General features: G+C 44.0%; 1 protein-coding gene across 3 annotated transcripts in view; it reads left to right on the forward strand.

Moving 5' to 3' along the window:
* Positions 1-14190, forward strand: part of RHOT1 (ras homolog family member T1) — a 1470459-nt gene that overhangs the window by 164292 nt on the left and 1291977 nt on the right. The window lies entirely within an intron of this gene.

Here is a 14190-nt window from a genome sequence, read left to right on the forward strand (position 1 = left end):
TAGGGAAGGTGAAGAGCCTTTGGCAATGAGTTCAACTGCAAACGTTACTTTTGTGATGTGCTCTGTGCCTTTAACCTGTAACCTTTACTTAGCTGTGGTCCAGCATAATTTGGCCTGCTCTTGAACTGTACTGGGGAACCTTTTTTTTTTTTTTTTTTTTTTTAAATACGGTCTTCCATATATTCTCAGCTATATTGTACTGATTTTTGTTTTGCGGACTTCAAACTTGGTCTATGATCTACCGAAGGTTAGATGTTCTTGTGCTAGACAGATCCTCCACAAAGATTCTTACAATCATTGTAGTTGGTAGGCAATATAGTCCATGAGACCATTAAGGAACCTAGCTCAAATTCTCAATCGCCCCAAAGCTCTATTTAAGTGACTTGCTTGAGGTTGTACATTAGGCAAATGAAGACTGAGGGAATCAAACCCTATACCACAGGAGGTATCTCATTAACAGCTCATAGCATTAATCCCCTGTACCAGATGCCAAACTTTTAGGTCTATTGTATGAGATTTGGGGACTGTAGATTCTTTCATGGATTTGATGCTAAGAAGGTAGCATGTATTCTACTATGACGTGGTGGTAGCGTGAGCAGCTAAAAACAAACCTCAGGGTTGAGAGCCATTTAAAAATATCAAGTCTGCAAACTACTGTAAATCTTTAACAGAAATTGGTTCCTGAAGTATCTGACAATCCAGATGGTCAGCAAAAAGAAAAAAAAGAGACCACTTGTGAATTTAAAAGATGACAGCAGCACTGGAGTAGCGGTGGGGAAAGTAGATTGTAATGGCAGCTGAAGGAGAAAATTCATTAGTCGCATTAGAGAAACATTACCAAATACATTGAGAATTTCAAGATAAGTGGCTCCCTGTTGGAAGATCTAGAGAGAAATAACAGATGCAGCGAATACATGTTTTTTTAACTAAGCATGTTCATAAGAAGTAACTGGTATGCTATTTGCTGAAAAGGAGATGAAAGAAAAAACGGTGGAACAGCAGCTAAAATGTGAACAAATACACAAATTGCCTGAACTGGAGGATAGGTCATGCAGAGGCAGCATGAAGTTTACAGCAGTACCGTAAAGATTGCAAAGCCTTTCAGTAAAGGCCTTGGCACGTGGGCTGAATTTTCTTTTCCTGATAATATAATAAATATTCTTAATCTGAGACTGAGAAAGCAGCCAAGCACTGTATTGATTAAACTGTAGAAACGCAGACATACCAACTAAGAGAAAATTATTTTTTGTGTAGGATAAGAACAAAAAAAGTTGGAAAGAACAACAGTTTTTGTGGGTAATGACATTTCATTACAAACATGAACTAACAATTTTTTTCTTCCATAAGACTTTGCAGAGAAATTAAACTTCATTTCAGGTTACTGTATTTTGCATTATTTCAAGTCTTCTTATTCTGATTAAAAGTTTACAAAGACCCCCAACAGGCACAGGATGAACTGTCAAAACAAAGAGGAGAATTAGGCAGGAGAAGATGGTGAGGGCAAGCAACTAGTAAAAAAAATGCAGAAAGTCAAGCTTTGGACAAGAGTGGAGAAGTTCCATACGAAACACATTCATGTTACAGAAAAATGGTAGATAAATAAAAGGAGATGTAACTTCCAAAAAACAAGAGCTTCATAAACAATGCACTGGGAACATTGAGTAAGGACTCCCTAACATGGATGTATGTTTCATGAGAATGATGATTGATTTAACCAAAATGTGTACTGTCTGGTGAAAGTGCCATTTAGTTTTCCAACTGGGAACTGGTATGTTGCTTCCAAAAAAATGTTATTGGGCCAATGTGGGAGTAAGGAAGTTAATGTTGATTGAAAAAGAAAGCTTAATGTAGGTCATATGATAAAAACAAGTAGGTAGTAATGTAAAAAGTTGGCTTCAGCAATGAATTCACCAGGTTTAGGAATGAATAAAAAGTTCAAGACAAATGTGCTGATTAAAAAAAGGTAGATATGAAGAAACATGAAAACAATGCACTAGAAACATTGAATGAGGACAACAGTTTAAATGCAGGGGACTACATGTGTGGACAAGGATGTTGGTTAAAGTAAAATGTTAGACCACTGAATGATATTTTAAAATGACTGAAAATGGGTAAATACCAGTTAGAAAGCTACTATTTGATAGTGTATGCTGCTTGATTATGCTGCTTGATTAAAGTGAGTTATCAGGCTTCAGGCTGGGAGGTTCTCTTGTCTGCAACCTGAACTATTCTGTCCTCAGTGCTTTTGAATGCAGCTTACCTTCCATGTCAAGCTATGATTACAAAAATATTGAGAGACTTTGTCTAGACTGTTGAGAAGTTTGTCCTTTTGAACATAATTACAATATCTGAGATATAATTAAGGTAAAAGGGTGATGCTAAAAAATGTACTAGTTTGTGGAGTAAATAGCCTACTGAAATGAATAAATATTTGATGTGGCAAATATTCCAAATTAAAGACTGTAGGTAATGATTGGCTGTCTAGCAACACAAGGATAGGGGACAGCTTTAGAAATGAAATAAATTTGGCTAGCTGCAGAGAAGTGAAACAGATCTGTGATTTATAGTACGCAAGTAAATCATTGCTTGAGTCTGATTTAAGAGTAGAAGTTTTACATTTTTTACAGAACATTGGCTCTAATGCTTTGAGAAAATATGTATATAGTTAATAAACATTTTTATTTTAGGTAGGGAGCAGATTGCATGTTCTAATAAAATAGGAGATCAGGTTAAGTCAGGTCAGTATTACAAAATTATATACAGTGATGCAAAAAATAAGACCATGGAGGACTGTTTTGTAACAAAGGCAAAATGTTTATGTAGAATAAAAAGTAAGCTTTACTATCACAGTTTTGACTTTGTCTGGAATATTAGTGGGTTGTGGAGAGAGTCCAAGGTATTAACTTGCATTTATAGTAGTAATGCACATATGTTACAAGAAACGCATCTGAATAATAAAGAACATGAAAAGATTTGCGAAGGAAAGGAGAACGTTTCTTTGCTGGAATAGAAGAGTGAAAAGTGGCTGTTGGCTAAAAAGGGTATTGGAATAAAGATTGGGGAGCAAGTTAAGAATAGGAAGAGAACATTTGAAGTGGTGAGAGGTCATTGGCAGGCTGCAAAATTACACTGGCTGTAGAGTACGTTCCATTGAATGCATAAATGGAGAAGTTGGTCTTTCATCAGGAACTTATAGTAGTCAGAGATTCGGATACTGTAGGAAATTGGGAAGACTTGTCTGAGGCAGATATATAATAGAATGCCAACTGGGGACAGATACTTTGAGAAACATATGTCCTGAGTGATTCAATGAAAGTGACACAATGAATTTGGAATATACACGTTTTTCAGTGAAATGATTGTTGTGCAATATTAGGTAAATGTTGCATATAAATAGAATCATAACCTGGTTCAAACCATGAAAACGCATCCAGTGTTAATGACTAACAGTGCACCTATGTAAGTTTTATACGCAAGTAAAAATCAGTTCTGACAAACAAAGGGATTTTCCACCATTTCTTCTGAAAAGGAAGCTATTTAACTAGGTAGATCAAACTTTGAGTAAAATGTTGTTAGATACGAGTCTAAGTAGTAAAGAGCTTGCAGAGGATTAGGATAATTGTAGACTTGATTATAACTGTGGTCACAATGAAAGCCAACAACGTATAGATCAATAGTTGCAATAGGTGTGGAAGAGGACTTGAGTAAGGGATTTACAGAAGCAAGAAAATGTGGAACACAACAGGTTGAAGAGCAGTTGAAAGAAGCTAGCGTGTCTATGCAAGAGTACTTGGAAAATTTGAATGATGTGTTTTTAAAACTTAATTTTTTTTCTATGATTGTCAGAAATAATTGGCTCAGCATTTGTGGTAGTAAAAAGTTGAAAGGATAACTATAAGCAGGAGTTATGAGATGGTAAGGCAGTAGTGGACCCTGGAAAAATTGTATGTAATGTTAAGCAATTACAGTACTCCAGTGAAGATGTAGAGGTTGAAGGCCATATACAGGAAATGGTAACATAATTTGAAACAGTTACAACTTCCTCTGTTACACAAGTAGAGGAGTATTGACATCAAAAGTAAAGGAAACTGACATTAAAGAAGCAGTGAGGAAACAATGCATGGAAATCTCTTGGAAGGTATGAAATTCCAATAGAAGTTTGTGGGGGGGGGGGTAGGAGATGATCTAAATGTCTTGGCTTGGGATGTGACCTTTACTTGGAAAGAAGCAGTACTGCTAGCTATACCAAAGAAGGGGAAATATCCTTTTGATTCAGGGCAAGACCAACCCATTCCAATGCTGAATCAACTTTTTTTTTACTATTTTGACAAGAGTGGCTAAGATATTGGCAAGAATAATTAACCTGGAGCATTGTTAAAGTAAGCAACCTTTGACATAAAAGAACGCATTTGACAATAGTATAAAAATGGTAATAGGTTTGGATACTGCAAAAGTTTTTGAGAGTGAGTTGAGAATTTTATGACATGGTCTTTTTTAGGTACTTGGGTTTCCACGAAGATTGAGAATATTAATATTTAAATCTACAGAGGAGCTCAGGCTAAGGTCAAGTGTGTTGATCTGTCATCAAGCATCAAACCTTGGAAGAGGAACTTGCCAAGGGGGTGTGCACTTTCACCATTACTCTTTGCTTTGTATTTAGACCCAGAGACATAGTACTGTGAAATCTATATGGAAATAAACAAGACTAATACTAATGAGAACAGCCCTTTTTGCGTACTACGTAATATGTTACCAGTCTGCAGCATGATAAAAACTTATCTAAGTAGGCACTTCATTTGTCAGCAACCTTTGGGATATGGATCCGATCTCGGATCCGAGCCGGCAACTTCTACCACAGCATAGATCCGAGCTCCTAGCTCCTCCCTTTACCCATAATCCCCTGCCAACCCTGACTGACCCCAGGTCTAGTTTGCCGCGCTTCAAGCTACAAGCTGGATTTTCGAGCTCCTGCTACATAGTGAAGATTTGTGAGAAAAATTTTCTATTTTTATCCCCCTTTTCTTCGTATGAGTGAGAGCGAGTGTTTAGGTACCCCATAGCCCTTTATATCTCTCAATTTAATTTAATTTGTGGTTATTTTTCCTCCCTGCCCTCGCTGGTCGTAGTGTGTGTTTGTGGTGTGTGTAGGGGCCTAGTGAGTGTGTTTCTGTGCTACTATGTCGGAGGCCCCTAAAGCCATCTTTTCAAAGTACACCAAGTGTGGCCATAAGCTTTCACCAGCAGATGGCCACACCTGGTGCGTTAGGTGCCTTGGGGTTGAACACCTCTCCTCGGGATGAGCGATTTGTGCAGCGTTCAATCCCAGGGCACTTAAGGACCGGAGGTCGAGGCTGATTCTGGCGGGCCTTTTGCCCCCGGATTCGGCTCCGGCCTCCGGTGCTTCTGTGGCCGCTACCCAGCCCTCGGTGGCAGCCACCCCTACCTACCTCCCTCCCTCCGGTCGGGACTCAACCTCCCGCTTCGGCTCCGGAGGAGAGGGAGGCCGGGAAAGCCAAACGGAGAGAGAAGCACCATAAGCGGCGGGCCGAGGACTCCTCCTCGGCCCCACCCACCAAACCAGCTCCTCCCTCCAGAGCTTCTGGATCACCTCCTCCTCTGCTCCGGTCCCCGTGCTTCTCACTGGGACCTGAGGAGGGGATCTGGTCCCCGTCGAGGTCATCAAGGCGACACTCTAGGTCTGCCTCGGTGGCCTCTTCGAGGTCCACTTTCTGCATGTCAGATGCAGACATGGACCGGATGATGAGGAGGTTCATCCAGGCCCAGCTGCAGATGGGAGTGCTCTTGCCTCCCCCCCCCCCCCCTCCAGGGGGGAGCTCGACCCCATTTTTTGATCCAATCGCTCCTTCTCCGACCCGCTTTCCGGGTTCGGAGCGTTCGGAGCCGAGCCGCGTTGGATCCGGGGGTGGGTTGGAGCAGACAATACTGGTTACTTCGGCTCCGACTGGTCCCTCGAGCTTGTCTGATCTGACCTCTGAGCCGTGGACTGAGCTTCGGATCCGAGGGATTCAGTGCGACTTCGGCTCCATCCTGGTCGGAGCACACGGGTCCTTCGGATCCGATGGTCTCTGCCCCGGGTCCAGTCCCCGCTTAGGATCAGAGAGTCAACTCCCACTCGGATCCGATCGAGGGCGGCTCCCCTTTGGCTTTCGCTGTGGTGGAGAGGGCACTGTTGAGTGCATCCGAGCCTCCGGTTCTGGCTTCGGCTCCCCCCTGCACTCCCTCTCAGCTGGTTCAGGCTCCCATCACCCGGCCTTCGGGGCAGCCTGCTTCAGCGCCTCTGGGTGTTCCTTTGGAACATGACATTGCTGGTGAGACTTCCTCGGACAATCCCCCCTGAGGAGGTTCCTCACAAGGCTAAGTGTAAGAGGAGGCACGTGGACTCCCCAGAGTCCCTTACGGAAGATACAGACTTAAATGAAGGGGAAGGCTCCCCAAGGTCACCCCCCGAGGATGTCTCCTTTGGAGACATCATGGAAATGCTCAGGATTAGGGGAGGGTGGTCTGCCCCCAAGGCTTCTTCTGATGAGTCCGTATTCCTAGAGGCGTTCGAAGCAGGGCCATCTACCTCTTGGGTGTCCCCTCCCCCCGACCCCCTGGTGGACCATCTCCACCAGGGCTTGGAAGGACCCGGACACTGTAGAGCCAGTCCCCAAGCACCCAGATAGGATCCTGAGTACCCCTGCAGAAAGTACCCACTGGAGCAGAGGTCCCACCGTGGATGCCATGTTGGTGGCGGCGGCCACCAAGAGGGAGTTGGCTCAGGAGAGCTCCGTGGTCCACCCACCGAGCAAGGAGTCTTGGGCGATGGACCACCTTGGGAAGCGGGCCTTCAGTTCAGCAACCTTCTCCATGAGGGCACTGAACTATATGGCACACGTCCTCTGAATGCAGCGAGATCTAATAAAAGAATACGCTGCCTCTCCCCCAGAGTCCATGTCGGAAGGGGACAAGCAGCTGTACTCCTCCCAAATGTCCACTCTACGTTCCGTTTCTAACACCTCTATGCGGCTCTTGTCTCACGCCACGGAAGGAGCCGCTAGAGCTGGCGGAGCCGGCCTGGTAATGAGGTGCCAAGCCTGGTTCCGACATTGTGACTTCTCGGAACCCTTTAAGGTGTCATTTCGCGAATGCCCCCTTTGATGGTTCTGCACTGTTTGGCAAAACCGTTCGCGACACTTTAGTCCAGAGCGAGAAAGACTGGAAGACGTTGTCTGCTGTCTGAGTCCGCTTTTGTGCTCCCCAGAGGTCCTTTTCTAAGAACCAAAAGGGTCAGAAGAAGATGTGGTTCCGGAAATCACATCAGTCCCAGTCTGCTCCAGACAACCAGTCCTCTCGTGGCAGAGTAGGACAGGGAGGACGCCGCCCTAGAGGCAGAGGGGGTCCCAGAAATTTTGGGTCCAGAGAACCCTTCTCTGAGAGACCCACGCAGAACCCCTGAGGGGTTGCCCAGCTGCTCCACTCTGGAGGCAGTCAGGGGGGCATCTTTCGAGGCACCTAGCAATGTGGGAGTCCATAACAACAGATCGCTGGGTGCTTCGCATCATATCCAGAGGTTACCAAATTCCCTTTATTGTAACCCCCAAAACCAGAAGCCTCCCCGACGTACCACCCAATCAGAGGGAGGCGGCTGCTACAGAAATTCAGCAGTTTTTACAAGAGTCATCCAACCCGTCCCCCCATATCAGCTCGGATCAGGGTTTTACTCCAGGTTCTTTCTGGTGCCAAAAAAGAAGGGGGACTTGAGGTCCATCCTCGACCTCTCTCTCTTGAACCTGGCAGTACCCAAAGAAAAGTTCCGGATGGTCATGCTACAATCTATTCTCCCCTTGTTATGGGAGAACGACTGGATGTGCTCGATAGTACGCATCCTTGAGGTCTATCACATTCTTGTGGACAGACGCTCCAGGAGGTTCCTCCGCTTCCGGCTGGGAGCCAGTCACTTTTAGTTCAGGGCCCTCCCCTTCAGTCTCACCTCAGCCCCCAGGGTGTTCACCAAAGTCTTGGTGGTTATAGCGGCCCACCTGAGGCTTCAGGGAATTCAGGTCTTTCTGTACCTGGACTACTGACTCCTCATCTCCCCAGCAAGGCATCTGCTCTGTTCAGGCAGGGATTACTTTCTAAATCTTGCTCCACGCCTAGGGTTGACTGTCAACATGGCCAAATCCTCCCGGTCTCCTACACAGGTAATAGATTTCATAGGGGCGAGATTGGATTCCAGACTAATGCTTGCTTTCCTGACTCCCGATCGGCTTCAGAACCTGAGGTTGCATGTTCAGGCCATTCTCCAACTTCCTGCTCCACCGGCGGAATTGATCCTGAGGGCTCTAGGGTCCATGGCGGCAGCAATTTCTCTGCTGCCCCTAGCCCGTCTAAATATGAGGGTCCTGCAGTGGACCCTCCAGGTGCAATGGTCCCTGTCCCGCAACCCCCTGTCCCATCGCATTCCCCTAAGCAGGGCTTGCAGAGGGTCGCTCGTGTGGTGGTTCCAGTCCCTGAGCCATCACACGGGACAACCATTCTCGATGCCTCCCCCCGTCGCCACAGTGACCACGGACGCCTCTCGCCTGGGGTGGGGGGGGGGCACTATTCAGGCAGAACAGTCCAAGGCACGTGGAACGACAGAGACCTCGTTGCATGTCAATGTCCTAGAGATGAAGGCAGTGCTTTTGATGTTGCAGGCACTTCACAGCCTTCTTCCGATTGGGACGATTGCGGTACATACGGACAACATATCAGTTGTCTGGTACATCAACAAACAGGGGGGGACCAGGTCTTATCCTCTCTTTCGCGAGGCCATGAGAGTGTGGGAATGGGCGATATCCACCAACCGCTTTCTCAGTGCAACGCACATTCCGGGACGGTCCACCATCCTAGCAGACAGGCTCAGTCATTCAATTCTGACCCCATACGAATGGTGTCTCAATCCTCTAGTAGCGAAGCAAATATTTGCCCAATGGGGGCATCCCTGTTGCGATCTTTTTGTCTCTCCTTCAAATACCAAATGCAACAGTTACTTCGCTCTAATCCCCCCTCAGCCCCTCAGGGGGAGTCCCCGAGAGACTCTCTAGTACATGGTTGGCCTCCCGGTCTTTTACGCTTACCCTCCATTGCCCATGATGCTGAAACTCTTACAGAAAGCCAGTCGGTTGGGGAGCAAAATGATCCTCATTGCCCCATTCTGGTCTAGTCAAACGTGGTTCCCGCACCTGTGGTCTCATCTGATTCATCCACCCTGGATTCTGGATCCCCTCCTGGATCTCATTACTCACCCTCTGGGTCTTCCAACCCCCAACCTGGTCAACCTCAAGCTGACTGCTTGGTTGCTCCAGTTCCACTCCTGATAAGGACTCCCGGTATCTCCTCACCAGTCAAAGCCATCCTAGTAGGAACAGTAGTAGCAACACACAAACAGTCAACCAGAAGGGTCTATCGGAGTAAGCGGAAACGTTTCTTCATCTGGGCGGAGCACCATCACTTAGATCCTTTCACGGCGCCTCTTACGTCGGTTTTGGATTTTCTAACTACCCTTTTTCATCAGGGGACTAGCTGCTCTACAGTCAAGGTACAACTAGCAGCGATTTCGCATTGTCATGTAGGGCATGAATCGGGCCCTCTAATTACCTCCAAGCTCTGCAAAGCTTTCCTCAAGGGTACCTTCCTTCTCAGACCTCCGGTCAGCGAGGTAGTACCCCCATGGGATTTATCTTTGGTTCTACAGGCCTTGACAAGCCCCCCTTTCGAGCCGGCGGCTACGGTTGATCTTAAATACCTTTCTTGGAAGACGGCCTTCTTGGTGGCCATTACTTCAGCTAAAAGGGTCTCTGAGCTTCAGGCTCTGTTAAACCGCCGTATTTGACCTTCCATCAGGATAGAGTTTACCTCAGGATCATTCCGTCCTTTCTGCCTAAGGTATCTTCGGAAGCTAATATTAATCAATCTGTTCATCTTCCCGTGTTCTTTCCCAACTATCAGAACAAAGGAGCGTACAAACTGCATTCTTTGGATATTCACAGACAATTACGCTTTTATATTCATCGAACTGCTGGTCATAGGCAATCTGACCAGTTTGTCTCCTTTGCCAAAACCAATTTAGGCAAGTCAGTTTCTAAAGTTACCCTGTCACGGTGGATAGCTAGTTGTATCCTCTTGGCATATCAGAGTTCGGGAAGGCCTGCACTTCAGGGAGTCCGCGCTCATTCTACTAGGGCCGTCACTACTTCGGCGGCTTTTAAATCTAGGGTCCCCTTGGATGATATTTGTTCCTCAGCCACTTGGGCTTCATCTCCTACCTTTATCAGCCATTACAAACTGGATGTTGTCTCCAGAGGTAGGGCGTCCTTTGGCTCTGCAGTGCTCCGGAATATTCTTCCATAACGGCCACCCAGGATTCAGGTAGCTGGGGACTCTGTCCCAAAGGTTGCTGACAAATGAAGTGCCTACTTCAGATTAAGAAGTTATGTACTCACCATAACGTTCCATCTGAGTAGGTATCTTCATTTGTCTGCAACCATCCCCCCCTCCTTCCCCCTGACCTATATGATTCTGTTTAGGATCTGTCTTAGATAAGCCCCTTCCGGGGCACAGTAACAGTTGTTATATCGGGCAAACTTGATCTGAGGTCAGTCAGGGTTGGCAGGGGATTGTGCGTAAAGGGAGGAGCTATGAGCTCAGATCTATGCTGTGGTAGAAGTTGCCAGCACGGATCCGAGATCGGATCTGTATCCCAAAGGTTGCAGACAAATGAAGATACCTACTTAGATGGAAACGTTATGGTGAGTACATAACTTCTTAATTTGATAGTTAAATATTTTACTAGTATATCGGGGTATAAATTAAATGAAGCAAAAACAGACTGTAGTAATGACTTGTGCCCCAATGTGTGTGTGGCTTGCTTATTGAACCTTCCCTTTTTGTTTCATAACAGAATGAGATGCTTGGGAATTGATTTGAAATGGGATCTTGTACAAGCAGTTAAGAAATGTGGGAATAAATTATTCAAAAGATTATAAGTAAGATAAGATATTAAGTAAATAGTTATTTATGGACATCGAAAATAATAGTGATTAAGCTGCATTTGGTCCTATTTTTGTTTATGTAAGTCATACTTAATTTAAAAAGATCAGGTGTGGAAGAATACGAAAAAGGAAATTTTCTTTGAGGGGATAACAATAGGGAGTGTGCAGTGAGTGGGAGGGGAGTAACAAAAGAGGGGGGAGAGTGTGCAGTTTGAAAAACTAATAGTGACAAAGGAACAGAGTGGCTTATGACTTCAGATTTGGAGACCGGCTATAAGACCAAGTAGTTTAGATTTAATATGTTTGATTCAGAACTCAAACATGTGCTCAAATAGCAGGAAATGATGGGCATAGTGCCTGATGAGGCAGTAACCGACCCGTGGGCATATGGGCAGATTTAGGATAGGAATAAAAAGAGAATTATAAAACTGTTATGCAAGTGTTTACTTTAAATTAAGACACTGGAAAACAATAAATAAAATAGGCTCAGTCTTGTATATAGAAGAGTAATGGAGCATAAGACTATTAGATTTGAGAAGGCAATATAATATACGATTAAAGTAACATGGCCTAAGTGATTTAAAAAGATTCAGTGAAGGGAAAGGTCTCATCCCTTGATTTTTAAATTGAAAATGGGAATGTTTGCATAAGTATTTATACCCCCCCCCCATCTTGGGGGTGTCCCCACATGTAAAAGGCATGTGTCGATGTGATGGTCCAGATTAAGGTTCTTGAAAACATATGTTTTGAGAATGTACAAAGTTGCCTCAGTACAAAAATGAATTTAATATGCTAAGAACTGTACATGAGAATTTAGTCTTGAGTTGGTGTAAAATAACTTGCTAAAGAGGTGAAAGGATTTCCATCTTTAGTGTTGATAGTGACCAAGAAAGCTGTAGGTATAAAATATAAAACCAAAGATAGACCATGAGAATGTGAGGTTAAAAAAGATGATTACAGAAATTAAAAATGTGGAGCCGAGAGCAAAACCCATAATAGTTAAAATTACTTCATAAAATAGTCCATAATACAAAGTATGAAGTCACTGATCCAGTTTTTAATATAGTGAAAGTAAAACCATGTTCAGGATTTAATTTCATGATCTCAAATTATATTATGAGCAGTTAACTTCTATGGTTGTGTCTGTTTAAGATGCAATGTTAAATCAATCTAGAGCTGTAGACTGGCTGTTTGTGATATGTGAATGTATGTGCTTAATAATGGGAAAGTTACTCCAAGTGAAATGTAAGCACTGATTTTGTCTGATATGAGGCAAGTTTATTATTGTGTAAACTTTTATAAAATAGTTGTTCCAGCAGTTAATGCTGAAATGAGTGCACAGTGCATGGGGTTGCACAGTATGTAAAAATGAAGATGCAGTAATCAGTAAAATGTTGCATTTTATGTAACAAATTTGGTAGGCAGGATTCCCTACTTAACTACTTGTCAGAAAGAGGCTTGAAGCCTTCATCCAATCTGCAAAGTCATCAGTTTCATTGTCTGCCTCTTCCCAGGAGGAAGTAGAAGGGGCATATAACTTTCACCATGAAATGTTACCAAAATCTTTTTTTTTTTTTTTTTCTTCAACCCAAAATCAAATCTTAGCATCAACAATGATTGCTGGGCTGTCTTATAGACTACAGTCTCCTCATCAGTTTGCTTCCTTGCCCTCTTACCTCTCAGTTGTCCAGAGTTTCGCCTCATAAAATCTGTGATGATCTGGCAATTCTATGGGATGATGTGATGATCTGGCAATTCTATGGGATGATGTGATGATCTGGCAATTCTATGGGATGATGTGGTGATCTGGCAATTCTATGGGATGATGTGGTGATCTGGCAATTCTATCGGATGATGTGGTGATCTGGCAATTCTATGGGATGATGTGAGGATTGAAGTCACTAATTAAAGATGCACATTTGTGTTTCAGACTGTATATACATCCGAAAAATGCATGCTAAGGCAAATCCTGTGCTAGGACAAACCCTGTTCTAGCAACTTTCTAAGTTTATAAAAGGAGTATTTAAAGTCTGTCCCTATTTTGGCCCCCCCCCCCCATTCTGTCAGGCTTTGTCCAGCTTTTTTGCGCTAAGAGGTTTGCTTTCCCTGAAAAGAAACTTCTTGGGAAGAAGGCAGAAAGGTGGATGCAGGTGACTTGACTCTGACATCCCATCAGGACGCTAGCATGTACAGCTTGGTAAAACACACTTTTTTTTTTCTTGTATCCACTAGACCATGCATCTGATTTTTCCCAAGGCCTCTGATGAAGCCACTTTGGGAGGCTGTCACAACAAGGGAACAAAGCATGTCCTGTCAAGCAGATAATCTGGGTTTGGCTTCCAGAATAAAACCTTATTCCTGGGAACCTGTTGTCAAAGCACATTTGTGATTTCTGAAGGGCAGGATGGGCTCCTTATCTTTACTTTAGTGAGACATTTTTTCGCTGTAAGATGGAAATTGGACAGTTCTGCAAGACTTCATGGTTGATGGCCACACTGAAAGGACCCAGACAGTAAAAAGACATCTGGGTTGCAGATGCCGGTTGAATCCCCCCCCCCCCCTTTCCTTTCCAATCCTAGGCCATCCTTAATTGCAAATCTTGCAGAACATGTAGCAAAATACATAATCATCTGTATGTAGAATCCTGTCTAGCAAGAGGAGGAAGCAGTACCCTCTTAAAAAGACTGAAGCAGACTGCTCTAACAGTGAGCAAAAAGATCTGGAATACTCTTCAGACATCTTCCTTGTTTTAATTTCTCCAAGTCTTTTGGTTATCTAATACCGTGATGGGAAGGACCCCATTCCCAAGTCAAAGTATGATTTCAATCTTTGATGTTAGCCAGAAGTGCTCTTTGCAGCACCCACAATCTGCCCAGTATTAATTACTCTTGCAATTCATACGGCATTTCATATGTCAGTAACATATCAAAGTACTGTCATAAATTTTTTATAAGACCCATTGCTCCTACTGCTGTTGGAATTGTCTGGGTATCCTTCTTCCAAACTGGCCTCGTTTCTGCCTGCAAATTCTGGTATTTTATGACTTAGTCTCTGTCTGTACATAAGACTTGTAATCACTGGGTGTAGCAATTTCAATGATCAGTGCTACTTTTGTCTTTTCATGGATTACTGTATCTGGTTTTTTCGCATCTGT

The sequence above is a fragment of the Protopterus annectens genome, chromosome 4.part0 (assembly GCF_019279795.1).
Source record: "Protopterus annectens isolate FY-2018-M chromosome 4.part0, PAN1.0, whole genome shotgun sequence".
NCBI classification, from domain to species: domain Eukaryota; kingdom Metazoa; phylum Chordata; order Ceratodontiformes; family Protopteridae; genus Protopterus; species Protopterus annectens.